Source organism: Protomyctophum bolini, assembly GCF_963924005.1.
Source record: "Protomyctophum bolini genome assembly, chromosome: 3".
Taxonomy (NCBI): domain Eukaryota; kingdom Metazoa; phylum Chordata; class Actinopteri; order Myctophiformes; family Myctophidae; genus Protomyctophum; species Protomyctophum bolini.
The window spans coordinates 47,227,570-47,250,409 of NC_137864.1; positions in this window are offsets into that span (position 1 = coordinate 47,227,570).

Sequence of the window (22,840 nt, forward strand, 5' to 3'; positions counted from 1 at the left end):
CAAAATTATTTGATTTGACAAAATTATTTGATTTGACAAAATTATTTGATTTGACAAAATTATTTGATTTGACAAAATTATTTGATTTGACAAAATTATTTGATTTGACAAAATTATTTGATTTGACAAAATTATTTGATTTGACAAAATTATTTGATTTGACAAAATTATTTGCCCCCCAAAATTATTTGACAAATTATTTGACAAAATTATTTGCCCCCCAAAATTATTTGCCCCCCAAAATTCTAACCATTATTTGACACTTTGGTTGTTGAGAAACAGCTCCTAAAACATTATTTTACACTTTTGGTTGTTGAGAAACAGCTCCTAAAACATTATTTGACACTTTTGGTTGTTGAAAAACAGCTCCTAACCATTATTTGACACTTTGGTTGTTGAGAAACAGCTCATAAAACATTATTTTACACTTTTGGTTGTTGAGAAACAGCTCCTAAAACATTATTTGACACTTTTGGTTGTTGAAAAACAGCTTCTAACCATTATTTGACACTTTGGTTGTTGAGAAACAGCTCCTAAAACATTATTTTACACTTTTGGTTGTTGAGAAACAGCTCCTAAAACATTATTTGACACTTTTGGTTGTTGAAAAACAGCTTCTAACCATTATTTGACACTTTGGTTGTTGAGAAACAGCTCCTAAAACATTATTTTACACTTTTGGTTGTTGAGAAACAGCTCCTAAAACATTATTTGACACTTTTGGTTGTTGAAAAACAGCTTCTAACCATTATTTGACACTTTGGTTGTTGAGAAACAGCTCCTAAAACATTATTTTACACTTTTGGTTGTTGAGAAACAGCTCCTAAAACATTATTTGACACTTTTGGTTGTTGAAAAACAGCTTCTAACCATTATTTGACACTTTGGTTGTTGAGAAACAGCTCCTAAAACATTATTTGACACTTTTGGTTGTTGAAAAACAGCTTCTAACCATTATTTGACACTTTGGTTGTTGAGAAACAGCTCCTAAAACATTATTTGACACTTTTGGTTGTTGAAAAACAGCTTCTAACCATTATTTGACACTTTGGTTGTTGAGAAACAGCTCCTAAAACATTATTTTACACTTTTGGTTGTTGAGAAACAGCTCCTAAAACATTATTTGACACTTTTGGTTGTTGAAAAACAGCTTCTAACCATTATTTGACACTTTGGTTGTTGAGAAACAGCTCCTAAAACATTATTTTACACTTTTGGTTATTGAGAAACAGCTCCTAAAACATTATTTGACACTTTTGGTTGTTGAAAAACAGCTTCTAACCATTATTTGACACTTTGGTTGTTGAGAAACAGCTCCTAAAACATTATTTTACACTTTTGGTTGTTGAGAAACAGCTCCTAAAACATTATTTGACACTTTTGGTTGTTGAAAAACAGCTTCTAACCATTATTTGACACTTTGGTTGTTGAGAAACAGCTCCTAAAACATTATTTTACACTTTTGGTTGTTGAGAAACAGCTCCTAAAACATTATTTGACACTTTTGGTTGTTGAAAAACAGCTTCTAACCATTATTTGACACTTTGGTTGTTGAGAAACAGCTCCTAAAACATTATTTGACACTTTTGGTTGTTGAAAAACAGCTTCTAACCATTATTTGACACTTTGGTTGTTGAGAAACAGGTCCTAAAACATTATTTTACACTTTTGGTTGTTGAGAAACAGCTCCTAAAACATTATTTGACACTTTTGGTTGTTGAAAAACAGCTTCTAACCATTATTTGACACTTTGGTTGTTGAGAAACAGCTCCTAAAACATTATTTTACACTTTTGGTTGTTGAGAAACAGCTCCTAAAACATTATTTGACACTTTTGGTTGTTGAAAAACAGCTTCTAACCATTATTTGACACTTTGGTTGTTGAGAAACAGCTCCTAAAACATTATTTTACACTTTTGGTTGTTGAGAAACAGCTCCTAAAACATTATTTGACACTTTTGGTTGTTGAAAAACAGCTTCTAACCATTATTTGACACTTTGGTTGTTGAGAAACAGCTCCTAAAACATTATTTTACACTTTTGGTTGTTGAGAAACAGCTCCTAAAACATTATTTGACACTTTTGGTTGTTGAAAAACAGCTTCTAACCATTATTTGACACTTTGGTTGTTGAGAAACAGCTCCTAAAACATTATTTTACACTTTTGGTTGTTGAGAAACAGCTCCTAAAACATTATTTGACACTTTTGGTTGTTGAAAAACAGCTTCTAACCATTATTTGACACTTTGGTTGTTGAGAAACAGCTCCTAAAACATTATTTTACACTTTTGGTTGTTGAGAAACAGCTCCTAAAACATTATTTGACACTTTTGGTTGTTGAAAAACAGCTTCTAACCATTATTTGACACTTTGGTTGTTGAGAAACAGCTCCTAAAACATTATTTGACACTTTTGGTTGTTGAAAAACAGCTTCTAACCATTATTTGACACTTTGGTTGTTGAGAAACAGCTCCTAAAACATTATTTGACACTTTTGGTTGTTGAAAAACAGCTTCTAACCATTATTTGACACTTTGGTTGTTGAGAAACAGCTCCTAAAACATTATTTTACACTTTTGGTTGTTGAGAAACAGCTCCTAAAACATTATTTGACACTTTTGGTTGTTGAAAAACAGCTTCTAACCATTATTTGACACTTTGGTTGTTGAGAAACAGCTCCTAAAACATTATTTTACACTTTTGGTTATTGAGAAACAGCTCCTAAAACATTATTTGACACTTTTGGTTGTTGAAAAACAGCTTCTAACCATTATTTGACACTTTGGTTGTTGAGAAACAGCTCCTAAAACATTATTTTACACTTTTGGTTGTTGAGAAACAGCTCCTAAAACATTATTTGACACTTTTGGTTGTTGAAAAACAGCTTCTAACCATTATTTGACACTTTGGTTGTTGAGAAACAGCTCCTAAAACATTATTTTACACTTTTGGTTGTTGAGAAACAGCTCCTAAAACATTATTTGACACTTTTGGTTGTTGAAAAACAGCTTCTAACCATTATTTGACACTTTGGTTGTTGAGAAACAGCTCCTAAAACATTATTTGACACTTTTGGTTGTTGAAAAACAGCTTCTAACCATTATTTGACACTTTGGTTGTTGAGAAACAGGTCCTAAAACATTATTTTACACTTTTGGTTGTTGAGAAACAGCTCCTAAAACATTATTTGACACTTTTGGTTGTTGAAAAACAGCTTCTAACCATTATTTGACACTTTGGTTGTTGAGAAACAGCTCCTAAAACATTATTTTACACTTTTGGTTGTTGAGAAACAGCTCCTAAAACATTATTTGACACTTTTGGTTGTTGAAAAACAGCTTCTAACCATTATTTGACACTTTGGTTGTTGAGAAACAGCTCCTAAAACATTATTTTACACTTTTGGTTGTTGAGAAACAGCTCCTAAAACATTATTTGACACTTTTGGTCGTTGAACAACAGCTTCTAACCATTATTTGACACTTTGGTTGTTGAGAAACAGCTCCTAAAACATTATTTTACACTTTTGGTTGTTGAGAAACAGCTCCTAAAACATTATTTGACACTTTTGGTTGTTGAAAAACAGCTTCTAACCATTATTTGACACTTTGGTTGTTGAGAAACAGCTCCTAAAACATTATTTTACACTTTTGGTTGTTGAGAAACAGCTCCTAAAACATTATTTGACACTTTTGGTTGTTGAAAAACAGCTTCTAACCATTATTTGACACTTTGGTTGTTGAGAAACAGCTCCTAAAACATTATTTTACACTTTTGGTTGTTGAGAAACAGCTCCTAAAACATTATTTGACACTTTTGGTTGTTGAAAAACAGCTTCTAACCATTATTTGACACTTTGGTTGTTGAGAAACAGCTCCTAAAACATTATTCTACACTTTTGGTTGTTGAGAAACAGCTCCTAAAACATTATTTGACACTTTTGGTTGTTGAAAAACAGCTTCTAACCATTATTTGACACTTTGGTTGTTGAGAAACAGCTTATAAAACATTATTTTACACTTTTGGTTGTTGAGAAACAGCTCCTAAAACATTATTTGACACTTTTGGTTGTTGAAAAACAGCTTCTAACCATTATTTGACACTTTGGTTGTTGAGAAACAGCTCCTAAAACATTATTTTACACTTTTGGTTGTTGAGAAACAGCTTCTAACCATTATTTGACACTTTGGTTGTTGAGAAACAGCTCCTAAAACATTATTTTACACTTTTGGTTGTTGAGAAACAGCTCCTAAAACATTATTTGACACTTTTGGTTGTTGAAAAACAGCTTCTAACCATTATTTGACACTTTGGTTGTTGAGAAACAGCTCCTAAAACATTATTTTACACTTTTGGTTGTTGAGAAACAGCTCCTAAAACATTATTTGACACTTTTGGTTGTTGAAAAACAGCTTCTAACCATTATTTGACACTTTGGTTGTTGAGAAACAGCTCCTAAAACATTATTTTACACTTTTGGTTGTTGAGAAACAGCTCCTAAAACATTATTTGACACTTTTGGTTGTTGAAAAACAGCTTCTAACCATTATTTGACACTTTGGTTGTTGAGAAACAGCTCCTAAAACATTATTTTACACTTTTGGTTGTTGAGAAACAGCTCCTAAAACATTATTTGACACTTTTGGTTGTTGAAAAACAGCTTCTAACCATTATTTGACACTTTGGTTGTGGAGAAACAGCTCCTAAAACATTATTTTACACTTTTGGTTATTGAGAAACAGCTCCTAAAACATTATTTGACACTTTTGGTTGTTGAAAAACAGCTTCTAACCATTATTTGACACTTTGGTTGTTGAGAAACAGCTCATAAAACATTATTTTACACTTTTGGTTGTTGAGAAACAGCTCCTAAAACATTATTTGACACTTTGGTTGTTGAGAAACAGCTCATAAAACATTATTTTACACTTTTGGTTGTTGAGAAACAGCTCATAAAACATTATTTTACACTTTTGGTTGTTGAGAAACAGCTCCTAAAACATTATTTGACACTTTTGGTTGTTGAAAAACAGCTTCTAACCATTATTTGACACTTTGGTTGTTGAGAAACAGCTCCTAAAACATTATTTTACACTTTTGGTTGTTGAGAAACAGCTCCTAAAACATTATTTTACACTTTTGGTTGTTGAGAAACAGCTCCTAAAACAAAATTATTTGACAAAATTATTTGACAAAATTATTTGACAAAATTATTTGACAAAATTATTTGACAAAATTATTTGACAAAATTATTTGACAAAATTTTGTACTTTTGTTGCGGCCGCAGATTACTATGAAAAACCTGTCAATCCGTCGTTCCGTCCGTCGTGCCACCATATATGGCCGTCAGTCCCTCACGCCTTGTGACACATCACGCCACCATATATGGCCGTCAGCCTCGTGACACCTGTATAAAAACAACACAGTGAACATATACATATAAGAAGGGTAAAGTGCTAGGCTGAGGCAAAAAAGCCCAAAGGGCTTATTCGAGGCCTCTACCTATGTAAATCACAATGAAACATCTTGAGGCCTCTACCTATGTAAATCACAATGAAACATCTTGAGGGCTCTACCTATGTAAATCACAATGAAACATCTTGAGGCCTCTACCTATGTAAATCACAATGAAACATCTTGAGGCCTCTACCTATGTAAATCACAATGAAACATCTTGAGGCCTCTACCTATGTAAATCACAATGAAACATCTTGAGGCCTCTACCTATGTAAATCACAATGAAACATCTTGAGGAAAATTATTTGACAAAATTATTTGACAAAATTATTTGACAAAATTATTTGACAAAATTATTTGACAAAATTATTTGCCCCCCAAAATTATTTGCCCCCCAAAATTACTACCTTATTATCTACCTATGTATGTCAAATAAAATTATTTGCCAAAATTATTTGCCAAAATTATTTGCCAAAATTATTTGCCAAAATTATTTGATTTGACAAAATTATTTGATTTGACAAAATTATTTGATTTGACAAAATTATTTGACAAAACTATTTGACAAAATTATTTGACAAAATTATTTGCCCCCCAAAATTACTACCTTATTATCTACCTATGTATGTCAAATAAAATTATTTGCCAAAATTATTTGCCAAAATTATTTGCCAAAATTATTTGCCAAAATTATTTGCCAAAATTATTTGACAAAATTATTTGACAAAATTATTTGATTTGACAAAATTATTTGATTTGACAAAATTATTTGATTTGACAAAATTATTTGATTTGACAAAATTATTTGATTTGACAAAATTATTTGACAAAATTATTTGACAAAATTATTTGACAAAATTATTTGACATTATTTGACAAAATTATTTGATTTGACAAAATTATTTGATTTGACAAAATTATTTGATTTGACAAAATTATTTGATTTGACAAAATTATTTGACAATTATTTGACAAAATTATTTGACAATTATTTGACAAAATTATTTGATTTGACAAAATTATTTGATTTGACAAAATTATTTGATTTGACAAAATTATTTGATTTGACAAAATTATTTGATTTGACAAAATTATTTGATTTGACAAAATTATTTGATTTGACAAAATTATTTGACAAAATTATTTGACAAAATTATTTGACAAAATTATTTGACAAAATTATTTGACAAAATTATTTGATTTGACAAAATTATTTGATTTGACAAAATTATTTGATTTGACAAAATTATTTGATTTGACAAAATTATTTGATTTGACAAAATTATTTGATTTGACAAAATTATTTGACAAAATTATTTGACAAAATTATTTGACAAAATTATTTGACAAAATTATTTGACAAATTATTTGACAAATTATTTGACAAAATTATTTGACAAAATTATTTGACAAAATTTTTTGACAAAATTATTTGACAAAATTATTTGACAAAATTATTTGACAAAATTATTTGACAAAATTATTTGACAAAATTATTTGATTATTTGACAAAATTATTTGATTATTTGACAAAATTATTTGATTATTTGACAAAATTATTTGATTATTTGACAAAATTATTTGATTATTTGACAAAATTATTTGACAAAATTATTTGACAAAATTATTATTTGACAAAATTATTATTTGACAAATTATTTGACAAATTATTTGACAAAATTATTTGACAAAATTATTTGACAAAATTATTTGACAAAATTATTTGATTTGACAAAATTATTTGATTTGACAAAATTATTTGATTTGACAAAATTATTTGACAAAATTATTTGACAAAATTATTTGACAAAATTATTTGACAAAATTATTTGACAAAATTATTTGACAAAATTATTTGACAAAATTATTTGACAAAATTATTTGATTTTTTGACAAAATTATTTGATTTTTTGACAAAATTATTTGATTTTTTGACAAAATTATTTGATTTTTTGACAAAATTATTTGATTTTTTGACAAAATTATTTGATTATTTGACAAAATTATTTGATTATTTGACAAAATTATTTACAAAATAATTATTTGACAAATTATTTGACAAAATTATTTGACAAAATTATTTGACAAAATTATTTGACAAAATTATTTGACAAAATTATTTGACAAAATTATTTGATTATTTGACAAAATTATTTGATTATTTGACAAAATTATTTGATTATTTGACAAAATTATTTGATTATTTGACAAAATTATTTGACAAAATTATTTGACAAAATTATTATTTGACAAAATTATTATTTGACAAAATTATTATTTGACAAATTATTTGACAAATTATTTGACAAAATTATTTGACAAAATTATTTGACAAAATTATTTGACAAAATTATTTGACAAAATTATTTGACAAAATTATTTGACAAAATTATTTGACAAAATTATTTGATTATTTGACAAAATTATTTGACAAATCTATTTGACAAATCTATTTGACAAATCTATTTGACAAAATTATTTGACAAAATTATTTGACAACATTATTTGACAACATTATTTGACAACATTATTTGACAACATTATTTGACAAAATTATTTGCCCCCCAAAATTATTTGCCCCCCAAAATTATTTGCCAACATTATTTGCCCCCCAAAAATATTTGCCCCCCAAAAATATTTGCCCCCCAAAATTATTTGCCCCCCAAAATTTTGTACTTTTGTTGCGGCCGCAGATTACTATGAAAAACCTGTCAATCCGTCATTCCGTCCGTCGTGCCACCATATATGGCCGTCAGTCCCTCACGCCTTGTGACACATCACGCCACCATATACACCTGTATAAAAACAACACAGTGAACATATAAATATAAGAAGGGTAAAGTGCTAGGCTGAGGCAAAAAAGCCCAAAGGGCTTATTCGAGGCCTCTACCTATGTAAATCACAATGAAACATCTTGAGGCCTCTACCTATGTAAATCACAATGAAACATCTTGAGGGCTCTACCTATGTAAATCACAATGAAACATCTTGAGGCCTCTACCTATGTAAATCACAATGAAACATCTTGAGGCCTCTACCTATGTAAATCACAATGAAACATCTTGAGGCCTCTACCTATGTAAATCACAATGAAACATCTTGAGGCCTCTACCTATGTAAATCACAATGAAACATCTTGAGGAAAATTATTTGACAAAATTATTTGACAAAATTATTTGACAAAATTATTTGACAAAATTATTTGCCCCCCAAAATTATTTGCCCCCCAAAATTACTACCTTATTATCTACCTATGTATGTCAAATAAAATTATTTGCCAAAATTATTTGCCAAAATTATTTGCCAAAATTATTTGCCAAAATTATTTGCCAAAATTATTTGCCAAAATTATTTGATTTGACAAAATTATTTGATTTGACAAAATTATTTGATTTGACAAAATTATTTGACAAAATTATTTGACAAAATTATTTGACAAAATTATTTGACAAAATTATTTGCCCCCCAAAATTACTACCTTATTATCTACCTATGTATGTCAAATAAAATTATTTGCCAAAATTATTTGCCAAAATTATTTGCCAAAATTATTTGCCAAAATTATTTGACAAAATTATTTGACAAAATTATTTGATTTGACAAAATTATTTGATTTGACAAAATTATTTGATTTGACAAAATTATTTGATTTGACAAAATTATTTGACAAAATTATTTGACAAAATTATTTGACAACATTATTTGACAAAATTATTTGATTTGACAAAATTATTTGATTTGACAAAATTATTTGATTTGACAAAATTATTTGATTTGACAAAATTATTTGATTTGACAAAATTATTTGATTTGACAAAATTATTTGATTTGACAAAATTATTTGATTTGACAAAATTATTTGATTTGACAAAATTATTTGATTTGACAAAATTATTTGATTTGACAAAATTATTTGACAAAATTATTTGACAAAATTATTTGACAAAATTATTTGACAAAATTATTTGACAAAATTATTTGACAAAATTATTTGATTTGACAAAATTATTTGATTTGACAAAATTATTTGATTTGACAAAATTATTTGATTTGACAAAATTATTTGATTTGACAAAATTATTTGACAAAATTATTTGACAAAATTATTTGACTATTTGACAAAGTTATTTGACAAAATTATTTGACAAAATTATTTGACAAAATTATTTGACAAATTATTTGACAAATTATTTGACAAAATTATTTGACAAAATTATTTGACAAAATTTTTTGACAAAATTATTTGACAAAATTTGACAAAATTATTTGACAAAATTATTTGACAAAATTATTTGATTATTTGACAAAATTATTTGATTATTTGACAAAATTATTTGATTATTTGACAAAATTATTTGACAAAATTATTTGACAAAATTATTTGACAAAATTATTATTTGACAAAATTATTATTTGACAAATTATTTGACAAATTATTTGACAAAATTATTTGACAAAATTATTTGACAAAATTATTTGACAAAATTATTTGACAAAATTATTTGATTTGACAAAATTATTTGATTTGACAAAATTATTTGATTTGACAAAATTATTTGATTTGACAAAATTATTTGATTTGACAAAATTATTTGATTTGACAAAATTATTTGACAAAATTATTTGACAAAATTATTTGACAAAATTATTTGATTTGACAAAATTATTTGATTTGACAAAATTATTTGATTTGACAAAATTATTTGATTTGACAAAATTATTTGACAAAATTATTTGACAATTATTTGACAAAATTATTTGACAAAATTATTTGACAAAATTATTTGACAAAATTATTTGATTTGACAAAATTATTTGATTTGACAAAATTATTTGATTTGACAAAATTATTTGACAAAATTATTTGACAAAATTATTTGACAAAATTATTTGACAAAATTATTTGACAAAATTATTTGACAAAATTATTTGACAAAATTATTTGACAAAATTATTTGACAAAATTATTTGACAAAATTATTTGACAAAATTATTTGACAAAATTATTTGACAAAATTATTTGATTTTTTGACAAAATTATTTGATTTTTTGACAAAATTATTTGATTTTTTGACAAAATTATTTGATTTTTTGACAAAATTATTTGATTTTTTGACAAAATTATTTGATTATTTGACAAAATTATTTACAAAATAATTATTTGACAAAATTATTTGACAAATTATTTGACAAAATTATTTGACAAAATTATTTGACAAAATTATTTGACAAAATTATTTGACAAAATTATTTGACAAAATTATTTGATTATTTGACAAAATTATTTGATTATTTGACAAAATTATTTGATTATTTGACAAAATTATTTGATTATTTGACAAAATTATTTGATTATTTGACAAAATTATTTGATTATTTGACAAAATTATTTGACAAAATTATTTGACAAAATTATTATTTGACAAAATTATTATTTGACAAAATTATTATTTGACAAATTATTTGACAAATTATTTGACAAAATTATTTGACAAAATTATTTGACAAAATTATTTGATTATTTGACAAAATTATTTGACAAAATTATTTGATTATTTGACAAAATTATTTGATTATTTGACAAAATTATTTGATTATTTGACAAAATTATTTGATTATTTGACAAAATTATTTGACAAAATTATTTGACAAAATTATTTGACAAATCTATTTGACAAATCTATTTGACAAATCTATTTGACAAAATTATTTGACAAAATTATTTGACAACATTATTTGACAAAATTATTTGCCCCCCAAAATTATTTGCCCCCCAAAATTACTACCTTATTATCTACCTATGTATGTCAAATAAAATTATTTGCCAAAATTATTTGCCAAAATTATTTGCCAAAATTATTTGATTTGACAAAATTATTTGATTTGACAAAATTATTTGATTTGACAAAATTATTTGACAAAACTATTTGACAAAATTATTTGACAAAATTATTTGCCCCCCAAAATTACTACCTTATTATCTACCTATGTATGTCAAATAAAATTATTTGCCAAAATTATTTGCCAAAATTATTTGCCAAAATTATTTGCCAAAATTATTTGCCAAAATTATTTGACAAAATTATTTGACAAAATTATTTGATTTGACAAAATTATTTGATTTGACAAAATTATTTGATTTGACAAAATTATTTGATTTGACAAAATTATTTGATTTGACAAAATTATTTGATTTGACAAAATTATTTGACAAAATTATTTGACAAAATTATTTGACAAAATTATTTGACATTATTTGACAAAATTATTTGATTTGACAAAATTATTTGATTTGACAAAATTATTTGATTTGACAAAATTATTTGATTTGACAAAATTATTTGACAATTATTTGACAAAATTATTTGACAATTATTTGACAAAATTATTTGATTTGACAAAATTATTTGATTTGACAAAATTATTTGATTTGACAAAATTATTTGATTTGACAAAATTATTTGATTTGACAAAATTATTTGATTTGACAAAATTATTTGATTTGACAAAATTATTTGACAAAATTATTTGACAAAATTATTTGACAAAATTATTTGACAAAATTATTTGACAAAATTATTTGACAAAATTATTTGACAAAATTATTTGATTTGACAAAATTATTTGATTTGACAAAATTATTTGATTTGACAAAATTATTTGATTTGACAAAATTATTTGATTTGACAAAATTATTTGACAAAATTATTTGACAAAATTATTTGACAAAATTATTTGACAAAATTATTTGACAAAATTATTTGACAAATTATTTGACAAATTATTTGACAAAATTATTTGACAAAATTATTTGACAAAATTTTTTGACAAAATTATTTGACAAAATTATTTGACAAAATTATTTGACAAAATTATTTGACAAAATTATTTGATTATTTGACAAAATTATTTGATTATTTGACAAAATTATTTGATTATTTGACAAAATTATTTGATTATTTGACAAAATTATTTGATTATTTGACAAAATTATTTGACAAAATTATTTGACAAAATTATTTGACAAAATTATTATTTGACAAAATTATTATTTGACAAATTATTTGACAAATTATTTGACAAAATTATTTGACAAAATTATTTGACAAAATTATTTGACAAAATTATTTGATTTGACAAAATTATTTGATTTGACAAAATTATTTGATTTGACAAAATTATTTGATTTGACAAAATTATTTGACAAAATTATTTGACAAAATTATTTGACAAAATTATTTGACAAAATTATTTGACAAAATTATTTGACAAAATTATTTGACAAAATTATTTGATTTTTTGACAAAATTATTTGATTTTTTGACAAAATTATTTGATTTTTTGACAAAATTATTTGATTTTTTGACAAAATTATTTGATTATTTGACAAAATTATTTGATTATTTGACAAAATTATTTACAAAATAATTATTTGACAAATTATTTGACAAAATTATTTGACAAAATTATTTGACAAAATTATTTGACAAAATTATTTGACAAAATTATTTGATTATTTGACAAAATTATTTGATTATTTGACAAAATTATTTGATTATTTGACAAAATTATTTGATTATTTGACAAAATTATTTGACAAAATTATTTGACAAAATTATTTGACAAAATTATTATTTGACAAAATTATTATTTGACAAAATTATTATTTGACAAATTATTTGACAAATTATTTGACAAAATTATTTGACAAAATTATTTGACAAAATTATTTGACAAAATTATTTGACAAAATTATTTGACAAAATTATTTGACAAAATTATTTGACAAAATTATTTGATTATTTGACAAAATTATTTGACAAATCTATTTGACAAATCTATTTGACAAATCTATTTGACAAAATTATTTGACAAAATTATTTGACAACATTATTTGACAACATTATTTGACAACATTATTTGACAACATTATTTGACAAAATTATTTGCCCCCCAAAATTATTTGCCCCCCAAAATTATTTGCCAACATTATTTGCCCCCCAAAAATATTTGCCCCCCAAAAATATTTGCCCCCCAAAATTATTTGCCCCCCAAAATTTTGTACTTTTGTTGCGGCCGCAGATTACTATGAAAAACCTGTCAATCCGTCATTCCGTCCGTCGTGCCACCATATATGGCCGTCAGTCCCTCACGCCTTGTGACACATCACGCCACCATATACACCTGTATAAAAACAACACAGTGAACATATAAATATAAGAAGGGTAAAGTGCTAGGCTGAGGCAAAAAAGCCCAAAGGGCTTATTCGAGGCCTCTACCTATGTAAATCACAATGAAACATCTTGAGGCCTCTACCTATGTAAATCACAATGAAACATCTTGAGGGCTCTACCTATGTAAATCACAATGAAACATCTTGAGGCCTCTACCTATGTAAATCACAATGAAACATCTTGAGGCCTCTACCTATGTAAATCACAATGAAACATCTTGAGGCCTCTACCTATGTAAATCACAATGAAACATCTTGAGGCCTCTACCTATGTAAATCACAATGAAACATCTTGAGGAAAATTATTTGACAAAATTATTTGACAAAATTATTTGACAAAATTATTTGCCCCCCAAAATTATTTGCCCCCCAAAATTACTACCTTATTATCTACCTATGTATGTCAAATAAAATTATTTGCCAAAATTATTTGCCAAAATTATTTGCCAAAATTATTTGCCAAAATTATTTGATTTGACAAAATTATTTGATTTGACAAAATTATTTGATTTGACAAAATTATTTGACAAAATTATTTGACAAAATTATTTGACAAAATTATTTGACAAAATTATTTGCCCCCCAAAATTACTACCTTATTATCTACCTATGTATGTCAAATAAAATTATTTGCCAAAATTATTTGCCAAAATTATTTGCCAAAATTATTTGCCAAAATTATTTGCCAAAATTATTTGACAAAATTATTTGACAAAATTATTTGATTTGACAAAATTATTTGATTTGACAAAATTATTTGATTTGACAAAATTATTTGACAAAATTATTTGACAAAATTATTTGACAAAATTATTTGACAAAATGATTTGACAAAATTATTTGATTTGACAAAATTATTTGATTTGACAAAATTATTTGATTTGACAAAATTATTTGATTTGACAAAATTATTTGATTTGACAAAATTATTTGATTTGACAAAATTATTTGATTTGACAAAATTATTTGATTTGACAAAATTATTTGATTTGACAAAATTATTTGATTTGACAAAATTATTTGATTTGACAAAATTATTTGATTTGACAAAATTATTTGATTTGACAAAATTATTTGACAAAATTATTTGACAAAATTATTTGACAAAATTATTTGACAAAATTATTTGACAAAATTATTTGACAAAATTATTTGATTTGACAAAATTATTTGATTTGACAAAATTATTTGATTTGACAAAATTATTTGATTTGACAAAATTATTTGATTTGACAAAATTATTTGACAAAATTATTTGACAAAATTATTTGACTATTTGACAAAGTTATTTGACAAAATTATTTGACAAAATTATTTGACAAAATTATTTGACAAATTATTTGACAAATTATTTGACAAAATTATTTGACAAAATTATTTGACAAAATTTTTTGACAAAATTATTTGATTATTTGACAAAATTATTTGATTATTTGACAAAATTATTTGATTATTTGACAAAATTATTTGACAAAATTATTTGACAAAATTATTTGACAAAATTATTATTTGACAAAATTATTATTTGACAAATTATTTGACAAATTATTTGACAAAATTATTTGACAAAATTATTTGACAAAATTATTTGACAAAATTATTTGACAAAATTATTTGACAAAATTATTTGATTTGACAAAATTATTTGATTTGACAAAATTATTTGATTTGACAAAATTATTTGATTTGACAAAATTATTTGATTTGACAAAATTATTTGATTTGACAAAATTATTTGATTTGACAAAATTATTTGATTTGACAAAATTATTTGACAAAATTATTTGACAAAATTATTTGACAAAATTATTTGACAAAATTATTTGATTTGACAAAATTATTTGATTTGACAAAATTATTTGATTTGACAAAATTATTTGATTTGACAAAATTATTTGACAAAATTATTTGACAATTATTTGACAAAATTATTTGACAAAATTATTTGACAAAATTATTTGACAAAATTATTTGATTTGACAAAATTATTTGATTTGACAAAATTATTTGATTTGACAAAATTATTTGATTTGACAAAATTATTTGACAAAATTATTTGACAAAATTATTTGACAAAATTATTTGACAAAATTATTTGACAAAATTATTTGACAAAATTATTTGACAAAATTATTTGACAAAATTATTTGACAAAATTATTTGACAAAATTATTTGACAAAATTATTTGACAAAATTATTTGATTTTTTGACAAAATTATTTGATTTTTTGACAAAATTATTTGATTTTTTGACAAAATTATTTGATTTTTTGACAAAATTATTTGATTTTTTGACAAAATTATTTGATTTTTTGACAAAATTATTTGATTATTTGACAAAATTATTTACAAAATAATTATTTGACAAAATTATTTGACAAATTATTTGACAAAATTATTTGACAAAATTATTTGACAAAATTATTTGACAAAATTATTTGACAAAATTATTTGACAAAATTATTTGATTATTTGACAAAATTATTTGATTATTTGACAAAATTATTTGATTATTTGACAAAATTATTTGATTATTTGACAAAATTATTTGATTATTTGACAAAATTATTTGATTATTTGACAAAATTATTTGACAAAATTATTTGACAAAATTATTATTTGACAAAATTATTATTTGACAAAATTATTATTTGACAAATTATTTGACAAATTATTTGACAAAATTATTTGACAAAATTATTTGACAAAATTATTTGATTATTTGACAAAATTATTTGACAAAATTATTTGACAAAATTATTTGATTATTTGACAAAATTATTTGATTATTTGACAAAATTATTTGATTATTTGACAAAATTATTTGATTATTTGACAAAATTATTTGACAAAATTATTTGACAAAATTATTTGACAAATCTATTTGACAAATCTATTTGACAAATCTATTTGACAAAATTATTTGACAAAATTATTTGACAACATTATTTGACAACATTATTTGACAACATTATTTGACAACATTATTTGACAAAATTATTTGCCCCCCAAAATTATTTGCCCCCCAAAATTATTTGCCAACATTATTTGCCCCCCAAAAATATTTGCCCCCCAAAAATTTTTGCCCCCCAAAATTATTTGCCCCCCAAAATTTTGTACTTTTGTTGCGGCCGCAGATTACTATGAAAAACCTGTCAATCCGTCATTCCGTCCGTCGTGCCACCATATATGGCCGTCAGTCCCTCACGCCTTGTGACACATCACGCCACCATATACACCTGTATAAAAACAACACAGTGAACATATAAATATAAGAAGGGTAAAGTGCTAGGCTGAGGCAAAAAAGCCCAAAGGGCTTATTCGAGGCCTCTACCTATGTAAATCACAATGAAACATCTTGAGGCCTCTACCTATGTAAATCACAATGAAACATCTTGAGGGCTCTACCTATGTAAATCACAATGAAACATCTTGAGGCCTCTACCTATGTAAATCACAATGAAACATCTTGAGGCCTCTACCTATGTAAATCACAATGAAACATCTTGAGGCCTCTACCTATGTAAATCACAATGAAACATCTTGAGGCCTCTACCTATGTAAATCAATTAATTGACAAAAGTATTTGACAAAATTATTTGACAAAATTATTTGACAAAATTATTTGACAAAATTTATTTGAATTATTTGCCCTCCAAAATTTTTTGCCCCCCAAAATTTTTTGCCAACATTATTTGCCCCCCAAAATTATTTGCCCCCCAAAATTATTTGACAAAATTATTTGCCCCCCAAAATTATTTGACAAAATTATTTGACAAAATTATTTGACAAAATTATTTGACAAAATTATTTGACAAAATTATTTGACAAAATTATTTGACAAAATTATTTGACAAAATTATTTGACAAAATTATTTGTCCCCCAAAATTATTTGCCAACATTATTTGCCCCCCAAAATTATTTGCCCCCCAAAAATATTTGCCCCCCAAAATTATTTGCCAAAATTATTTGCCCCCCAAAATTATTTGCCAAATTATTTGACAAAATTATTTGCCCCCCAAAATTATTTGCCCCCCAAAATTCTAACCATTATTTGACACTTTGGTTGTTGAGAAACAGCTCCTAAAACATTATTTTACACTTTTGGTTATTGAGAAACAGCTCCTAAAACATTATTTGACACTTTTGGTTGTTGAAAAACAGCTTCTAACCATTATTTGACACTTTGGTTGTTGAGAAACAGCTCCTAAAACATTATTTTACACTTTTGGTTATTGAGAAACAGCTCCTAAAACATTATTTGACACTTTTGGTTGTTGAAAAACAGCTTCTAACCATTATTTGACACTTTGGTTGTTGAGAAACAGCTCCTAAAACATTATTTTACACTTTTGGTTGTTGAGAAACAGCTCCTAAAACATTATTTGACACTTTTGGTTGTTGAAAAACAGCTTCTAACCATTATTTGACACTTTGGTTGTTGAGAAACACCTCCTAAAACATTATTTTACACTTTTGGTTGTTGAGAAACAGCTCCTAAAACATTATTTGACACTTTTGGTTGTTGAAAAACAGCTTCTAACCATTATTTGACACTTTGGTTGTTGAGAAACAGCTCCTAAAACATTATTTTACACTTTTGGTTATTGAGAAACAGCTCCTAAAACATTATTTGACACTTTTGGTTGTTGAAAAACAGCTTCTAACCATTATTTGACACTTTGGTTGTTGAGAAACAGCTCCTAAAACATTATTTTACACTTTTGGTTGTTGAGAAACAGCTCCTAAAACATTATTTGACACTTTTGGTTGTTGAAAAACAGCTTCTAACCATTATTTGACACTTTGGTTGTTGAGAAACAGCTCCTAAAACATTATTTTACACTTTTGGTTGTTGAGAAACAGCTCCTAAAACATTATTTGACACTTTTGGTTGTTGAAAAACAGCTTCTAACCATTATTTGACACTTTGGTTGTTGAGAAACAGCTCCTAAAACATTATTTTACACTTTTGGTTGTTGAGAAACAGCTCCTAAAACATTATTTGACACTTTTGGTCGTTGAAAAACAGCTTCTAACCATTATTTGACACTTTGGTTGTTGAGAAACAGCTCCTAAAACATTATTTTACACTTTTGGTTGTTGAGAAACAGCTCCTAAAACATTATTTGACACTTTTGGTTGTTGAAAAACAGCTTCTAACCATTATTTGACACTTTGGTTGTTGAGAAACAGCTCATAAAACATTATTTTACACTTTTGGTTGTTGAGAAACAGCTCCTAAAACATTATTTGACACTTTGGTTGTTGAGAAACAGCTCATAAAACATTATTTTACACTTTTGGTTGTTGAGAAACAGCTCATAAAACATTATTTTACACTTTTGGTTGTTGAGAAACAGCTCCTAAAACATTATTTGACACTTTGGTTGTTGAGAAACAGCTCATAAAACATTATTTTACACTTTTGGTTGTTGAGAAACAGCTCATAAAACATTATTTTACACTTTTGGTTGTTGAGAAACAGCTCCTAAAACATTATTTGACACTTTTGGTTGTTGAAAAAAAGCTTCTAACCATTATTTGACACTTTGGTTGTTGAGAAACAGCTCCTAAAACATTATTTTACACTTTTGGTTGTTGAGAAACAGCTCCTAAAACATTATTTGACACTTTTGGTTGTTGAAAAACAGCTTCTAACCATTATTTGACACTTTGGTTGTGGAGAAACAGCTCCTAAAACATTATTTTACACTTTTGGTTATTGAGAAACAGCTCCTAAAACATTATTTGACACTTTTGGTTGTTGAAAAACAGCTTCTAACCATTATTTGACACTTTGGTTGTTGAGAAACAGCTCATAAAACATTATTTTACACTTTTGGTTGTTGAGAAACAGCTCCTAAAACATTATTTGACACTTTGGTTGTTGAGAAACAGCTCATAAAACATTATTTTACACTTTTGGTTGTTGAGAAACAGCTCATAAAACATTATTTTACACTTTTGGTTGTTGAGAAACAGCTCCTAAAACATTATTTGACACTTTTGGTTGTTGAAAAACAGCTTCTAACCATTATTTGACACTTTGGTTGTTGAGAAACAGCTCCTAAAACATTATTTTACACTTTTGGTTGTTGAGAAACAGCTCCTAAAACATTATTTTACACTTTTGGTTGTTGAGAAACAGCTCCTAAAACAAAATTGTTTGACAAAATTATTTGACAAAATTATTTGACAAAATTATTTGACAAAATTATTTGACAAAATTATTTGACAAAATTTTGTACTTTTGTTGCGGCCGCAGATTACTATGAAAAACCTGTCAATCCGTCGTTCCGTCCGTCGTGCCACCATATATGGTCGTCAGTCCCTCACGCCTTGTGACACATCACGCCACCATATATGGCCGTCAGCCTCGTGACACCTGTATAAAAACAACACAGTGAACATATACATATAAGAAGGGTAAAGTGCTAGGCTGAGGCAAAAAAGCCCAAAGGGCTTATTCGAGGCCTCTACCTATGTAAATCACAATGAAACATCTTGAGGCCTCTACCTATGTAAATCACAATGAAACATCTTGAGGCCTCTACCTATGTAAATCACAATGAAACATCTTGAGGCCTCTACCTATGTAAATCACAATGAAACATCTTGAGGCCTCTACCTATGTAAATCACAATGAAACATCTTGAGGCCTCTACCTATGTAAATCACAATGAAACATCTTGAGGAAAATTATTTGACAAAATTATTTGACAAAATTATTTGCCCCCCAAAATTATTTGCCCCCCAAAATTACTACCTTATTATCTACCTATGTATGTCAAATAAAATTATTTGCCAAAATTATTTGCCAAAATTATTTGCCAAAATTATTTGCCAAAATTATTTGCCAAAATTATTTGATTTGACAAAATTATTTGATTTGACAAAATTATTTGATTTGACAAAATTATTTGACAAAATTATTTGACAAAATTATTTGACAAAATTATTTGACAAAATTATTTGACAAAATTATTTGCCCCCCAAAATTACTACCTTATTATCTACCTATGTATGTCAAATAAAATTATTTGCCAAAATTATTTGCCAAAATTATTTGACAAAATTATTTGACAAAATTATTTGACAAAATTATTTGACAAAATTATTTGCCCCCCAAAATTATTTGCCCCCCAAAATTACTACCTTATTATCTACCTATGTATGTCAAATAAAATTATTTGCCAACATTATTTGACAAAATTATTTGACAAAATTATTTGACAAAATTATTTGACAAAATTATTTGACAAAATTATTTGACAAAATTATTTGACAAAATTATTTGACAAAATTATTTGACAAAATTATTTGATTTGACAAAATTATTTGATTTGACAAAATTATTTGATTTGACAAAATTATTTGATTTGACAAAATTATTTGATTTGACAAAATTATTTGATTTGACAAAATTATTTGATTTGACAAAATTATTTGACAAAATTATTTGACAAAATTATTTGACAAAATTATTTGACAAAATTATTTGACAAAATTATTTGATTTTTTGACAAAATTATTTGATTTTTTGACAAAATTATTTGATTTTTTGACAAAATTATTTGATTATTTGACAAAATTATTTGATTATTTGACAAAATGATTTACAAAATAATTATTTGACAAAATAATTATTTGACAAATTATTTGACAAAATTATTTGACAAAATTATTTGACAAAATTATTTGACAAAATTATTTGACAAAATTATTTGACAAAATTATTTGACAAAATTATTTGACTATTTGACAAAATTATTTGATTATTTGACAAAATTATTTGACTATTTGACAAAATTATTTGATTATTTGACAAAATTATTTGATTATTTGACAAAATTATTTGATTATTTGACAAAATTATTTGACAAAATTATTTGACAAAATTATTATTTGACAAAATTATTATTTGACAAAATTATTATTTGACAAATTATTTGACAAATTATTTGACAAAATTATTTGACAAAATTATTTGACAAAATTATTTGACAAAATTATTTGACAAAATTATTTGACAAAATTATTTGACAAAATTATTTGACAAAATTATTTGATTATTTGACAAAATTATTTGATTATTTGACAAAATTATTTGATTATTTGACAAAATTATTTGACAAAATTATTTGACAAAATTATTTGACAAATCTATTTGACAAATCTATTTGACAAATCTATTTGACAAAATTATTTGACAAAATTATTTGACAAAATTATTTGACAACATTATTTGACAACATTATTTGACAACATTATTTGACAACATTATTTGACAAAATTATTTGCCCCCCAAAATTATTTGCCCCCCAAAATTATTTGCCAACATTATTTGCCCCCCAAAAATATTTGCCCCCCAAAAATATTTGCCCCCCAAAATTATTTGCCCCCCAAAATTTTGTACTTTTGTTGCGGCCGCAGATTACTATGAAAAACCTGTCAATCCGTCATTCCGTCCGTCGTGCCACCATATATGGCCGTCAGTCCCTCACGCCTTGTGACACATCACGCCACCATATACACCTGTATAAAAACAACACAGTGAACATATAAATATAAGAAGGGTAAAGTGCTAGGCTGAGGCAAAAAAGCCCAAAGGGCTTATTCGAGGCCTCTACCTATGTAAATCACAATGAAACATCTTGAGGCCTCTACCTATGTAAATCACAATGAAACATCTTGAGGGCTCTACCTATGTAAATCACAATGAAACATCTTGAGGCCTCTACCTATGTAAATCACAATGAAACATCTTGAGGCCTCTACCTATGTAAATCACAATGAAACATCTTGAGGCCTCTACCTATGTAAATCACAATGAAACATCTTGAGGCCTCTACCTATGTAAATCAATTAATTGACAAAAGTATTTGACAAAATTATTTGACAAAATTATTTGACAAAATTATTTGACAAAATTATTTGACAAAATTATTTGACAAAATTATTTGCCCTCCAAAATTTTTTGCCCCCCAAAATTTTTTGCCAACATTATTTGCCCCCCAAAATTATTTGCCCCCCAAAATTATTTGACAAAATTATTTGCCCCCCAAAATTATTTGCCCCCCAAAATTATTTGCCCCCCAAAATTATTTGCCCCCCAAAATTATTTGCCCCCCAAAATTATTTGACAA